A 15,365-nucleotide genomic window follows, 5' to 3' on the forward strand; every position below is an offset into this window, starting at 1 on the left:
TCAAATGGGTAGTATGCAAGTACTCATGAATAAACTTCAGAATAAATTACCTGTAGCTCAACTTTCAACTGGTAGCAATTGAAAAATTTTGCATACAGCTTAGTTAAGGACACAAACTCTTCTTCTGGAAAGGTCATGTCATATTTTTATTCTTTTTCTTTCACTAAAAAAAGACATTTGTGGGAAATGCGTAGAATACAATTTGCAAATGCAAGCAAATGCATTCGAGAATATTATTATCATGGTTACGATATTTGCGCAAATTTTGAAAAGCATATCAAGCAACTTAGTGAAAGGAAAAGGTAAAAAAAAATCTGTAAATCATAAAGTTAAGTATTACGCGCATGTTTTAACATTACGGGTAACTGGGATGCACGCGCCAAACTTTGCGGGCGCTGCCGGATCTAGGATTGCCAGACATTCCTCTTTTATCGTTAACTTCGCTGCTTCTAATGGAGGTAATATCCAACATTAAACCATCTCGTTTGTGAACTTAATAGTTAGTTTACACATTAAAAATGACACCCGTTTTGTTACACCTTCCGTCAACCATTGTTGAAACAACACGGGAGTCGAATTTCTTTTTTCTCTTCCGACCGTGGCAAGCATATGAGTCATAAGCAGCGGCAACCATGCCAGCGTAAGCTTCGCCTGCCTGAGGACAGAAATTCCCGCCAGCTAGCACCCACTCGTAATGCGCCTTACATCTGTCCCAGAATCGGGGTGCACTGTCATTGGTTGAGAAGATACTACGTAAGCAAACACACCCACCATGGCAGAGTCCAAATCATTTCTTCCATTCACCTACACGTAAGTCCTCTCAAGAAGCCTTACAGAGAAACAACTCGAATCAAAACAAGTCCTCAATTGTTTCGTTAAAAGTTCTACTTGAAGTCTGATATTTCTGTGTGTGTTCAAGCGATAAATACGGGAATAAAATACGTTTTCTTCAATAATTTCAACTTGTAAGGTGGACTTACAAGCCTTACGTGGGCACTACGCCGCTGGACCAAAGGCTGATTTACATTGGTCGAGTGAGCGGGAGAGTTACTGGCCTGTCTGCTCGACTCGACCCTTCTATGGCGAGTAGCTCTTTACACACTTTCTACTCGCCTCCAGCAAAGTGGGATAGTCGCTGCAGCTGTTTGGTGCTCTTTTGACAGAATGGACCATCGACGTCGTTGGCGATTTTTTTTAAAAAAAGTTCTGAAACGGTTTACACACTTTTTATTCACGAGAAATGAATACAATAATGCACAAGGACATGTCTGGTAAAAATAAAAAAAAAACTAATTTCTTTGATTTTCTATTTTCGGTCATTCTTGGTTGAACGTTGAACTTATTTTTAATATTATTTCCCCTACGTCAAATACAATCAAGTCTCATCTCTTCAACTTCATACGCCTGTAGTTTATTTTGTTTCTTCCTATAATCGACACAAATTCCATGGACACTCACAGACACAACACAACACAGACTCTATACTGTCCCCGGATAGCGTTTACTCGGTGGAGTCTCTGTCCTCCGTGGACAGCCACTCGACTGTCCTGACTACTGCAGCGAGTGGTTCCAGTGCTCTCCCCAGTTGCTTACACGGGGAGAGTAGCTCGCTTTGCTCTACTCGCTCCAGCTACTCTCCCGTCTACTCGACCAATGTAAACCAGGCTTTAAAGATGAATATTGAGTTAATGAAATGGAGTAGAGAAGAAACAGACATGCCTTATTTTATATTTATTTATTTAAATAAATCCAGATAGGTAATAAATACGCTGCTAGAAGTTGCAAAAGTAAACCCTGTTTCTCTTACTATCTCTATCCATCTTTCCCCTTTTCTATCTATTTGTTTGTCTCACAATCTCCGAATCTCTTTATTTTCGTATTTCTATTTCATCCTCTTTTTCTCTTTACTCTAATGTTATCATTCCTTCATTTGCTGTTTCACTCTCTTTCCCTGTCTCTCTCTGTCTTTCATTATCCCTCTCCTCTCACCAATTGTAATATCTCTTTCTCTTTTTCTCTTTCACTATTTCCATTCCCCCTCTCTCTCTATTTTACTATATCTCCCTCTCTTTTCTCTCTTGCACTGTCTCCCCTTCTCTCCCTACTTCTCTCTCTCTCTCTCTCTCAATGTCTTCCCTTCTCTATTTTATTCTCTCTCTCTGTCTTTCATTATCTCCCCTCCTCTCTCTCTTTTAATATATCTATCTCTCTCTCTCTCTCTCTCTGTAGAGCGCTCGTCCTCTCTGTTTCCTATTATCAGCCTCCCAATGCATGTGCGCTCTCCTCAATAAGTCATAATCATGTAAAAATTTCTTGTGTTATTTTCAAATACGTTTAACACGGTAAGACGCGTTCTTGGCACTTATCATCGGTAGATGATCAGGAGTCGATATAATCTAATTAACACGACGACCCTTACTAATAAAGCAACATGAGAATTGAACTCATATTAGATCGTGCCAGATATAACCTCTGATAAGGCAGTAGAAGACAATTTCACTACCATCAGAATGTAAATCACATCTCAAAGTGGCTACACAGGAAGAATATCTTGGTAACGTAAAATTGTTGCAGTATGTCTACTTATAATTGATGGTGTACTTATGTGTAAGTCCTCCTCCGTAGCCGTGAGGGTTAAGGCGTTCACTCGTCTTGAGATCGTTCGCTGCGGGACGGCGTAGGTTCGAATCCGGCTCTGGTCGGAATTTATTCGGCCTACGTATAGGGCCGGTGGCAACCCACCATCGTGAGGAAATTGGGGAGCTCCGAGTGAGTGAGCGTAATCCGGTCACGGAGACCTACTATAACGGCTGGGGATACGTCGGGCCGACCCCCCGACTATTCCAATACCGGTTGAAGATCTCCACGCTTAGAGGTGACGAATGAAAGCGTGGGAGGGAGACCGGCAGTCGGTAGGTACGCCTAGGCCCTTCATGGGCTGTTGCGCGACGGATTGATTGATTGACTTATGTGTAAATATTTTTATGGATAGACTTGTGCTCAAGTTTCACTATTCAGTCGAATCATATTATAACCTGAATATATTCGTCTTTTCAACAGTATGGTATTCTTTACGAAACCTTAGAAAACTATTTCTGTAATAATATTCCAAAAGTAACGAACTCAAATTGAATTTGTATTAAGAACATTATACATTAAGTGTCTAACTTATAATTACGTTTGTTTCTCCACAGATGAAGATATGTCATCGCATCAGCGAAATCATGTTGAAAGATTACAAGATTTCATCTTAAATACTGCATTACAAATTTTCTGAGAAGTACGATGGTGAGTAATTGCAACTAAAATTACATCGCCCATCTAGACTATCCTAAAACACTTGAATTTCAGAAGTGTACTTCATTTTAATTATTTTTGAAAATTTAAAGTTTAGATTTGATTTCTTCCGAAATATAAATATTTGTTCAAATAAGAGTGTTTAAGCTATTCTCATCATAATTTATAATGGTACATGGTCTACTACCGTTATATACGCTCTTTGGGGTGAGCGACGTAATCAAAAGATAGTGATGTATCACCTCTAACGTGCTTCCCTTAAATTATTTCACAAAGGGCCAATTTATAGTAATTTTGGCTCTACATTTATCCTTATACGACCCCCTAAATACAAACTTACACCCTCCCAGACAGATTGTCCGGAAAAGCCCACACCAAACCACAATACAACAAGCACAAACAATTCTTTACAATTTTGCCTAATTATGAATGTAATCGTAAAAGATGTGTATGAGATCTCCCGTAATCTTTCGTAAGACGGCCTGTTGGTCTAGGGGTATGATTCTCGCTTTGGGTGCGAGAGGTCCCGGGTTCAAATCCCAGACAGGCCCTCTGAAAATTTTTCCGAGCTGTTTTCGTGATGAAAATCTCTGACTCTAGCTGTTTTCAATTCTTACGGCGGGCGCTCTAGAAGCTGGCAGGGGAAGTGGGGAGCGGGGAAGCGACCAATCGAGCTCGGTAAGAAACGTAGCGGCCAGTAGAACGAGTTTCACGTAGTGCTTTTTCCGGCCGCGTCGTGTTTCTCGGCGCTACTGCTGTTGTCTGGTTGGTCTGTTGCGTAATGCCCGCTCCCCACTTCCCTCGGCAAAACTAGGACCGCCCGCCGTAAGAACTGAAAAGAGCTATACTCGAGTGGGAACTGAGTAGCAATGGAAGTAGAAATTCACAGAACGTACGCGTACTTTTTGATTTTTAATAAAAGTCACCAGCCAGTAGCGTAACTAACACGCTCTGCGTCCCCCCCCCCGCAACTTTCACCTGTGCGCCCCTACTCTTATTTTCTGAAAAAGCTTTCTTTCACGCCAACATTTATATTAGGTATATACAAATATGAAAATACATTCATGTAATTCGAATCAATGTAAAAACTAGTACGGAAGGCCAAGACAACAGACAAACTGTAAAATATTACATACTATAATTATTCACTGTTACTACAAAAATTACGAGTCCTCTGCGTTTTTTGATGGAAGCAAAATCCTTGTTCTAGTTTGGTCAAGTCCAGTTTTCGAGCCCGATTCCATTCGATATTCAACATCGCCAGTCCACTCCCTCTCACTCTTGTCATTGTGCTTTTCAAGTAATTTTTGATCAATTTTAGCTTGGAAAACGACCTCTCAGCTGATGAAGACATCACAGGTAGGGCCAAATACAGCATATAAGCAGTGCATACGTCAGGAATGCTACTAGCTAGAATATTGATTTCTATCAAGAGGAATTCTGGAACTTTACTGATGTTCGACTGTTTTATCTTTTGATTTCAGTTGGTACTACATCCCGAAAACAAAGTATTTCTGTAACTACAGTGAAAGATGAATTTTCTTCATATTTTTCTGAGAAATTAGTAGCGGATTCCACTGTTTGTCGTTTTTTCCCCGTTAGGGCAGTGGGGCTTGAAAAGGTGAAGCTTTCTTTGATTTGTTTCAAACTCGGAAATCTACTGGCTACTTGATTTACTAGAATATCTAAAGCAGGGTAAAAAAGCACAATTTTCTTGCCTGTCGACTACCTTCGACGACGTAATCAATGACTTGAACCATTCATCTAATGAAGGATTTCTTCTAATCTGGGATTTTAATTTCTACTTTCCTAGTGATTAACACTTTCTGTTTGCAGTTGTAAAAATAAAATATGTTTGGTTGAAAATACATTTTAACTTCGAGAGGATTTTTTTTTTGTTAACTATCGATCTTTCTTAATTTATCATTCTTACTGAGTCCCCGAACCCCATGCGCACCCCGCACGGCGGGGGTTGCGGGGGTGTTATTTACGCCCCTGTCACCAGCTATCCTCGGTCTGATCCCAGGTGAAATCTCCAAATTGCAAGTGTTTAAGCAGCATCATTAGGAAAATTGGGGAGCTACGTGAAAGCAACAATTGAAAGATTCTGCTGTGAAAAGCCAGATGACAGCGGCGATGGGACTTGGAAAGTTGATAATGCACAAACTCCGGGAAAATGTTTGTTTGTAAGCAGACCTCGGATTTTAGGTTTTTAACCTATTTTTTCCTTTACAGGTATTTAAGAAATAAAAAAGTTATGTCAGCGTTTCGTTAAAAAATGCAACAACTGATGAAGTTTTATAGTACCTAAAAAAAAACTATTTTGCATGTTAGAACCTATTTTAAGTTTATACGCATAAATCAAGCCTATTTTTAGGTTTTTATATATTTTAAAAGGTTTTACATGATTTTTATGTCACACAGAGACATTTGCTTTGTTTGGTCACGAAAACATTCAATGACGAACGTATTTGAAACGTACTCTCTGTCGATTTCCCTTCTTCCAAGTCCAAGGTGATTTTTCAAAGCTTTAAGAAAGCAAAATGTTTGGTTCCACTGTTACCTGTACACTTCGCAACATCTTATTTGACCGCCCTGAAAAATTTCAAAGTCCGGAATTCGTAAATTTGGCAGCATAGCGCTTCAGAGCCAACTAAGAGTAGCCAACTTTGCAACATTTCTTCTTCCTGAATGAAAACGCTCGTGATTTTTTTTCATTCTTTCACATTCCATAAAGAAAAGATACCCTAAAGCAGTAATAAATTATATGAGTAGACAAAAAATGTTAAGTAGGAATACGAATGTTTAAAATATTTCAAGGTTCTTCGTTCTGAATTTGAAAATAGGAAAATGTATGTGCATTGTGAAACACTGAACAGGTTCTCATCCACCTGGAAAGAATTGAGGTCACATTTGAATGCAAGAAGGCAAATTTATGATGGTTTTATGCGAAATGTTTAGTAAAGATACCTTGCACAACACCAAACGATTCTGCAAAGTGTGTCTTTTCCTTGGTTCTTGGCGAAAAATGGTTCGAAACTCCGGCACAATGTTGCTTCAACTGAGATTAACGTGTTTTACTGAGCTTTCTGTTAGCAATCTCCTGGAGTAGTTGGTTATATGACAGCACTTTCGTTTTTTTCACTGTTTTCGTCAAGATGGAAACATCGTAGGTTCAAATCCCACGCTGTCCTTATTATTTTTTCCTTTTTATTTACCGATTACGAAGTGTTCTAATAACGTAATATAATATTATATGATATTACTGTCAATATTTATGCGATGCATGCTCAGTGGCGGCGATTGGGTTTCAAAACTGATGGGGCAAGTTGGGGGGAGGGGGGAGGGCAAGGACAGTTTCTTTCCCTTGGTAGATAATGTTTAGCATAGTGCTGGGTCATCTGCCCCTCCACACTCCATAATCGTCGCCACTGTGCAGGCCTCAAATAATGCTTCTACTAATGTTTTTAATCTTTCAGTGATTGGCAGGATTTTAGGAAATACTTTTCCTTTTATTCAGCTGTTATAAGTTAACACATATTAAGAACTTCCATGTCAACTTTCTGCATCCGGAAATGCTGGACATAAATGGCATAAATATGAAAGGAAATATCCAAGAAACGTAGATAAGCATCCTCGTCCAAAGCCGTTTACTTACCAAAAAAGATTTTGCAAAGAAGTAGGTTTCAACCCATGACCTTCCATTCCATAAGCAAACGATCCCCATACACCGCACGGTTCATGTTATTTGATGCACTCGGTTCGGATCCCACTTTAAACTGTAGGTCCAGTCCTGATTAGCCTTACTATGCATAAAGTTGACTTAAAACACCAAATCAACCAATTTATCTCCTTTCAGAGTTGGCCCTCTATGATACTGTAGTCGGCCAGCATCCGAAAATACAGTTCTGTTTCGCGTATACCAGAGTGTAATTGCATTTAATATTGTGACTAATTTTACTTTAAAACTACAGATTAAAGCGATAATAGTGTCCAGAAATAGAACCTCAAAGTAGATCTTCACACAAAGTATTTTAATCCATTGCCAAACATTTCAGTTATAATAATAATAATATGCTTTCCATTGACCGTATTTTCGATTCATGGTGAATTTGCTAAAACAGGGTGGCTACAAAGAAGCAGAAATTAAATTCCCTGACTTTTCCAGGTTTTCCAGGACAAAAGTTACATTTTTCCCTGACAATTACAAACTAAACTAAATCGACGTTTTTGCAAATAGAAATAATAAACTCACACAGATCCACGTATGGTTTGGTTAAGTACCAATATTATCTTCTATGAAATTAACTTAATTTCTCTATTCTCTATGATTTGAATTCAAACTGCAAAATAGTGAATTTGGAAAATTATTACAATTAACAAGCTAGGGAAGGATTACGGAATTTTATCATACGCAGTAAGTTTAAAATAAAATACTTGATTATTTTTAAAGTTACGACTAAATGAGATAAGAGTGAAGAGTGAATGATTAAGAAATACAATTTGTAATTTATCAGTCTCGGTATTATATGTTGATATTTCCACTGAGGTTTGGAACCATCTGCTTGCAAGAACCATGAGTGCGGACTCATATTTCAATGCATAAAGCTACTTCTCTCTTCTCTGTAAAGCAAACAACTTAACTCTTGCATATAAGTGAAACAATTGAATCGAACAAAATAAAGTGTCATATTTCCTTACATTATCAATGGGATTTTTGCTTCAGTACAGTATATCCAAGTGAAGTACTGTGAAACTGACAACATGCAGTTATACCATTACTGCTGACGAAAAGAGTATGTAGGTATTAGAAATTGAACGCAAGGAATTTATAGAATTGCATTGTATAGGTACCTGATTTAGCTAACCACACATTAAACAGGAACACTCTAATAATAAAAGCTTCTGAAAGTTCATATACGAGGGGCATATTCAAAAAAAGCTCCAATGGTGCCTATACGCAGCACTAGTGGTCGGAGAGCGACACACACACATGCAGGCAGGAAGAAGTGGCATGTAATTGTAATCTGGTACAGTTGCAATGCAGCCGTTTTAGGACAGTTCTAGGTTAAAGATTGTAGCTCTCATACAGTCTCCCACCGACTGCGATGTAGCCTACATTGCACGCTCAGAATTTGGCACAGAGCCACCAGCAATCGTGTGAGGTGTGCAGACCAGACGTCGTGAGTGATAGTATGGTGAGACGATGGTGCAGACAATTCACGGAAGGCCAATCGAATGTGCACAACCCCATACAGCTGAGTACACACGGGCCCTTTGCATCACTTCAGGTGAGAGATATTGGACCACTCCCTGTACAGCCCTGGCCTTGAATGTACAGACTTTCATCTCTTTGTTTAACTGAAGAGGTTTCTGGCAGGGCAAGGATTTGACAGCTACACTGCGGTAGAGATAGTTCCAGTCTTTGCTGTCAGACACATATGCCATGGGCATACAAAATTTAGTGCCATGCTACGCCAAATGCCAGAACAACGGTGGTGATTATGCCGAAAATTAGGTTAGGACTCACTGTTACTAATGCAATAAATTACGACTGATATTCTTGTCTTATTTATGCCTAATCGGTAGGGACATTGATATTTTGTTATTTTTTTTAAAAAAATGGTGTATTTTCTTATTTTTTATTTTTTACTATACGGTGTTATTTTTCCCAAAATTCACATTTTCATTTTAGCGCATTTTCTGGCAAATATCTGCAATTATACCTTCATGGTGTTTTTAAACTACTGTTTCAAATTGTAAGTCAATTCTTCGTGAGAGTTTGATATCTTGAAAGTTATTTTGGGAAAGTTATTTTCCATACCCCTTTTTTAATTTTAAGGTAAGGACTTTAGATAATGGAATTTTCCCCGTATATACTGAAGGGTGCATAATGACCATAAGTGACGACGCACCCAAAAAATTAAAATCAATCAATCTCACGTGACAAGTTACCGATATATTATGCCACCAAAAATTGGCACACGGTTTTGGTGTTTGTGAAAAATCAATGTCCCTACTAATTGGAAATTACTTTCTGGCCACCCCTCGTATAAATCAGTAGATCGAAAGTGAAAATTTAGCAGGGCTGGCAGAGAAAAGTCAATTCTTGAAGAAAGTGATTTGCTTTTATGATTGAATGATTCGAGTAAATATGATATTGAAATATTTACGTATTTATTATTAGTAACACCATTAAATCTTGTTTCCATGATTATGAAAAACTAAATATGCTGACCAAGGCAGTAATTTATTTTATTAAAAACATAAACTAAACGTAACGTTTCAACCTTCTAGCAAGGTCTTCTTCAGACTCTGTATCAAGCACAAATGTAACAAGATACAAAAACAGGGCATTATATATACACAAACATTACTCCCTCCAGACTATTAGAAAGTTGTTCTAGAACTTTCTAGCAGGTGCCTTTCCCTTGTCAACTGTAGTTTCACCTAAAAGGCTAAACATATTTACTTCCATATAGAATGTGGTTGGACTTTTATGAGAGGTCACACAACATAAAGCATATGACAAACTTGTCCCTAACTTTTAATTCTTTTTTCTTGAGAGGTGTGTGTAAAAGTAAATAACAAAATGGAATAACTATACATTTCGTAAGCAAACAGTTTGTAATGTAAAAATAATGTAGAATAAACAGTTCTGCTGAATATACACTCACCTGGTGTTCGAGACGGAGTCTAATAATAATAATAAGCAAATTTTATTCCGAATATATTATTAGTTGATAACTCTTAGCACTATTTTATAATAATAATCATACTCGTTATTTTTATTATTATGAGTAGCTTAACCCGATCATGAAAACACAACAACGACTGAGGGTTCGTCGTTCTGACCACACGTCACCCCGTAACTGGTTGGATTATCTCCCACCTCGGGTGAGAGAGTAAGTAGAATCATGTGGGAATGAGGCCGGTATTATTATTATTATTGTTATTATTATTATTTATTTCATTTATTATTTATTAATCGATGATTTCAATTATGAGTTCCCTTAAAATATTATATTTAGGTATAGGATGTGATTTGCTATAGAAACCATTATGAGTTAATTCTTTGATATAGCTAATTGTGACATAATGCTGTTAAGTTGTTTTAACTGTTCTTACTACTTTAAATAAATAAACTATTATTATTATTTCCACTATTCACGTTTTTTCAATGGCCTGGTCCCCTTACAAAAATTTCATGCTCGCAAACCTTTCTTTCTTGCGTAAAAACTTGGGTAATAAGAATCGCAAATTTTCCAAACAGCTAACGTATCCTCAGTATAATGACGGAGGTCAAGGACATTTAGCAGATGTATTCGCATGCATTGACAGGTGTGACATCGATCAATTCTTGAGGGATTGTAAGGCATTATAGCTACTGATGATAGGAATAATAAGGATGCATCCCCGTTCAATGTAGGGGTGTAATAAAGACAGCCAAATGCAATCTCCCTGTTTACGTAGTACACCACGGACTACATTTTGCAGAATAACGAGGCTCTGGCGTCTGGACTTACAGCCAGTATAATCCTATGTGGAAATGTGCACACATTTCTCTTTCTCTTAAGTCGTACATCATCCCTATGTTGTTTCAACCTGTCTTTCAGCCTCTTTTTCGTTTCTCCTATGTACACAGTCTGACATTCTTTACATTTCACTTCGTAGATAATCCCTTCCTCTTCCTCTTCTCTGTTTTCCTATTTCTTGTTTGCATTCTTCGCTATTCTTAAGATGCTTCTCCCTCCCTTCCTGTACGTTTTAATGCCCGCTTTCCTAAGCACTTTGCATATCTTTTCTGTGGTCTTCCCCATACTCCTTATTCCAAACCTTCTCTCTTTTTCTTTCTCTTCCTCTTTTTCTTTCTCTTCCAATTCTCCTCTACCCCTTTTCTTTCTTCTTCTGTTTATGTCCAGTCTATCCTCCTTCTCGTAGCCATTCTTTTCCAGCTGTTTCCATAGGCTATTTATTTTGCCTTCTTTTTCACATTCTTTCGTGCATATTTTCTTTATTCTGTCCTCCATATTCTTTATAAAATGTATTTTTGTCACCTCACTTACATCACTTCTTTTGTGGCAGAATACCCCTGCTGCACACTTCTTCTGATGCCAAGGAGTTTCAATTTCTTGTCCTCTCTTCCTTTTCATCAATATATCTAGGTAGCTTAACTTGTCTTCTTCTTCATTTTCAAGTTCTAATAATATCCCTCTTTCTTCATCTTGTATTTCTTTGGCAAAAATGTCGAGCTGCCTCTTCGTTCCCTTCCATATGCCAAAACAATCATCCACATATCTGCAAAACAGAATTATTTTGTCACCACCTTATTCTATCACTTTCTTTTCCCCATTCATTCATAATCAATTCAGCCAATGCTGGGCTTAGGCTAGAACCTATATTCAGTCCTTCACTCATTAACATTATTTTGTCCCCCATTATACTGTAACCGTTATTCCAAATGGTTTCCAGCGCCTTCACTAACCTTTCACTATCCCATTCTCCTACAATTTCTTGTCCCATTCTCTTTTTAATAATGTCCAAAGCGTGTCCCCTCTTGATGCTCGGGAACATACTTTTCACGTCTAAGCTAAACATTGTCGTCTTCATCTCATTTAACTAAGTCCTTTTATGAGGTCTAATACTTGTTCACTGTTCTTAACTGCTCTGCTTTCTTGCTGTGTTACTAACACTTCAATAACTTTCTTTAATTTCTTCTCCAAGGGTTCCAAAATATTGTTTCTGCAGTTCATTACTGGTCTTAACTTTATCTCCTCTTTGTCTATCTTTGGAAAGCCTTTCAAACTTGGTAGTCTTCCTGTCTCCTTTATGCATTTCTTGAATCCCACTCCTCCTACAGTCTTGTAAGACCCTTTCTTTTATAGTTTGTTCTTCTTCTGTGACACAAATCTCCCCATAACCGTTTTCTTTTAGGTCTTCAAACTTCCTCTCGTACCATTCTCTTTCCATCACCACAATTGCTCCTCCTTTATCTGCCTGCAAACAACAAAATGCCTTACTACGACGTCCGACAACTATCAGATGGCACCACCCGCTCTTATCCCCTCCATCTGTTGACAAGTGTCCTTACTACTCCCATATGGACAAGAAAAGATGATCATTCAATGCATTTTCCACATAATATTTAGAGGCTTTACCTTTACTCCCCCGATGATACCATATGGTATCATCAGAGTAAGGTCGTACTCGCCCGATGATACCATATGGTATCATGGTGCTGATTACGAAATGAATGTGCTTTTTGGACCTTCATACTCTTATGTTTGGGTGAAAACTGTGATACAGGTCTGGAGCAAGCCTGGGAAATTCATATTGATGACCAACAATTCCCCCTCCCCGCAACATATCCATGCCACATTCCGAACAGAGTTTCACATTTTGGTTCATTATTCAACTTGTATGGCACCCAAGAACATGAAACGTGTTTCAATTTCTTTGGAAACGTCCATTCTTTGAAGAGAATACTAAGGTTTGCGCCTTCTCCCCAAAATAGCTGGAGAACGGCGGGCAAACTCCAGATTTTTGTTGTTTTTTTTTCGTTGAAATTAGGTGGCCGCACCCCCAAACCCCCCTTCCTCAGTTCGGCATTCTGAATTGTACACGGTTGCATGCTATGATGTTTTAGCTGAAAAACAAAACTGATCCGAAGTAGATAGCTCCCATAGTGCCAGAGTTATAACAATTTTCCTCCAAAAATGGAAATTACCTATTTTTCGTAAAAAAAAAAATAATCACATTTTGGCTTATTATTCAACTTGTATGACACCCAAGAATATGAAACATGTTACGTTCTCTTGATAAATGTCCATGCTTTGAAAAGAATACTAAAGTTCGCACCTTCTTCCCAAATAGCGGGAGAAGAGGGGGCAAATTCCATATTTTTATGGTTTTTCCATTGAAATTCGGGGGTCGCGCCCCCCAAACCCCTTCCTCGGTTCGGGGTTCTGAATTGTACACGGTTGCATGCTCTGATGTTCTAGCTGCAAAACAAAACTTATCCGAAGTAGATTGCTCTCATAGTGCCAGAGTTATAACAATTTTCTGAGCAATATGCAAATTAACTATTTTTCGTATAAAACGGTGTTTCACATTTTGGCTTATTATTCAATTTGTATGGCACCCAAGAACATGAAACATGTTTCATTCTCTTGAGAAATATCCATTCTTTGAATAGAATACAAAAGTTCGCGGTTTTTCTCCAAAATAGCGGGAGAAGAGGGGTCAAACTTTAGATTTTTGTTTTTTTTTCATTGAAATTCAGGGGTCGCCCCCCCCCCCCACATTTTGGCTTATTATTCAACTTGTATGACACCCAAGAAGATGAAACATGTTACGTTCTCTTGATAAATGTCCATGCTTTGAAAAGAATACTAAAGTTCGCACCTTCTTCCCAAATAGCGGGAGAAGAGGGGGCAAATTCCATATTTTTATGGTTTTTCCATTGAAATTCGGGGGTCGCGCCCCCAAACCCCTTCCTCGGTTCGGCGTTCTTAATTGTACACGGTTGCATGCTCTGATGTTCTAGCTGCAAAACAAAACTTATCCGAAGCTCTCATAGTGCCCGAGTTATAACAATTTTCCTCCAAAAATGCAAATTACCTATTTTTCGTAAAAAAATAATAATCACATTTTGACTTATTATTTAACTTGTATGGCACCCAAGAACATGAAACATGTTAAGTTATCTTGAGGAATGTCCATTCTTTGCAAATAATACTAAAGTTCGCGCCCTCTCCCCAAAATAGCCGTGGAAGAAGGGGCAAACTCCAGAATTTTATGTTTTTTCCATTGAAATTCGGGGGTTGTGCCCCCAAACTCCCCTTCCTCGGTCCGGCGTTCTGAATTGTACACGGCTGCATGCTCTGATGTTCTATCTGCAAAACAAAACTTATCCGAAGTAGATTGCTCTCATAGTGCCAGAGTTATAACAACTTTCTGAGCAATATGCAAATTACCTATTTTTCGTAAAAAACGTTGTTTCACATTTTGGCTTATTATTCAACTTGTATGGCACCAAAGAACATGAAACATGTTTCATTCTCTTTGGAAACGTCCATTCTGTGAAGAGAATACTAAGGTTTGCGCCATCTCCCTAAAATAGCGGCAGAAGAGGGGGCAAACTCCAGATTTTTGTTTTTTCTTCATTAAAATTCGGGGGTCGCCTCCCCAGCCCCTCTTTCTCGATCCGGCGTTCTGAATTGTACACGGTTACATGCGATGATGTTTTAGCTGCATAACAAAAGTTATGAGAAGTAAATTGCTCCCCTAGTGCCAGAGTTATAACAATTTTCCTCCAAAGAGTGTTCGAATTTAAAATTCCCGCCGAGAAGCCCGGGCGAGAGAAATTGCTCTCTCTCTCTCTCCTGCCATCACTGGTTTCTGGCGCCATCGTTGTGTTGCGCATAAAAGGGGCCTAAAAGTTGAGGCCGAAACTTACGAACGAGATTTCCTGTTCCCGTGCAGAGTTCCATAACGATATTTAAAAAATAAAAAAAAAGTCAATGAAGACTAAATTCCCTGACATTTCCCTGACATTTTTTGACACCTCAAATTCCATGACTTTTCCCGGTTTTCCAGGTTTTCCAGGTCTGTCGCCACCCTGTAAAAGGACCATGTCAAGAAATCTAAATATGTAAGTTTTACTAGTAAATGCATTTAAAATGCACGAAACAACAGGGGAGGAGAAAAATAAACCTCAAAAATAAGTAAAAATGCAACAAAAACTGTTAAAAATACTGACAAATAAACTAAAAGCCAAATAAGGCCGAAAAATGAAAAAAAATGTAAAATAGAAAGTGTTCTCCGGCTCTAACTGAAGGGAAACGGACGTGATATCAGGTTTAGCATTGTTTTTAAGGGTCAGAAAAAAAGTTGATTTTTTATCAACTTCCGGACCCTAATTAGTAATTATGACCATTGAAAAAGTTGGAGGTAGCTTACTTAAAATTTTCTTGCTGAGGGATCGTATCGTCCCATATCTCCACTTCATAATAAAGAAAAACATCAAGTTCATAGTTCGAGAATGACTTGGAGTTTTCCACCACGAA

General features: G+C 38.3%; 1 non-coding gene across 1 annotated transcript; it reads left to right on the forward strand.

Annotated features, from left to right (window-relative positions):
- The first annotated feature begins 3,776 nt into the window (after positions 1-3,776).
- TRNAP-UGG (transfer RNA proline (anticodon UGG)) lies at positions 3,777-3,848 on the forward strand. The gene has a single exon. It is a non-coding gene; the product is annotated as a tRNA-Pro (tRNA).
- The last annotated feature ends 11,517 nt before the right edge of the window (positions 3,849-15,365 follow it).

Source organism: Lepisma saccharinum, chromosome 9 (genome assembly GCF_977018435.1).
Source record: "Lepisma saccharinum chromosome 9, izLepSacc3.1, whole genome shotgun sequence".
NCBI lineage: Eukaryota > Metazoa > Arthropoda > Insecta > Zygentoma > Lepismatidae > Lepisma > Lepisma saccharinum.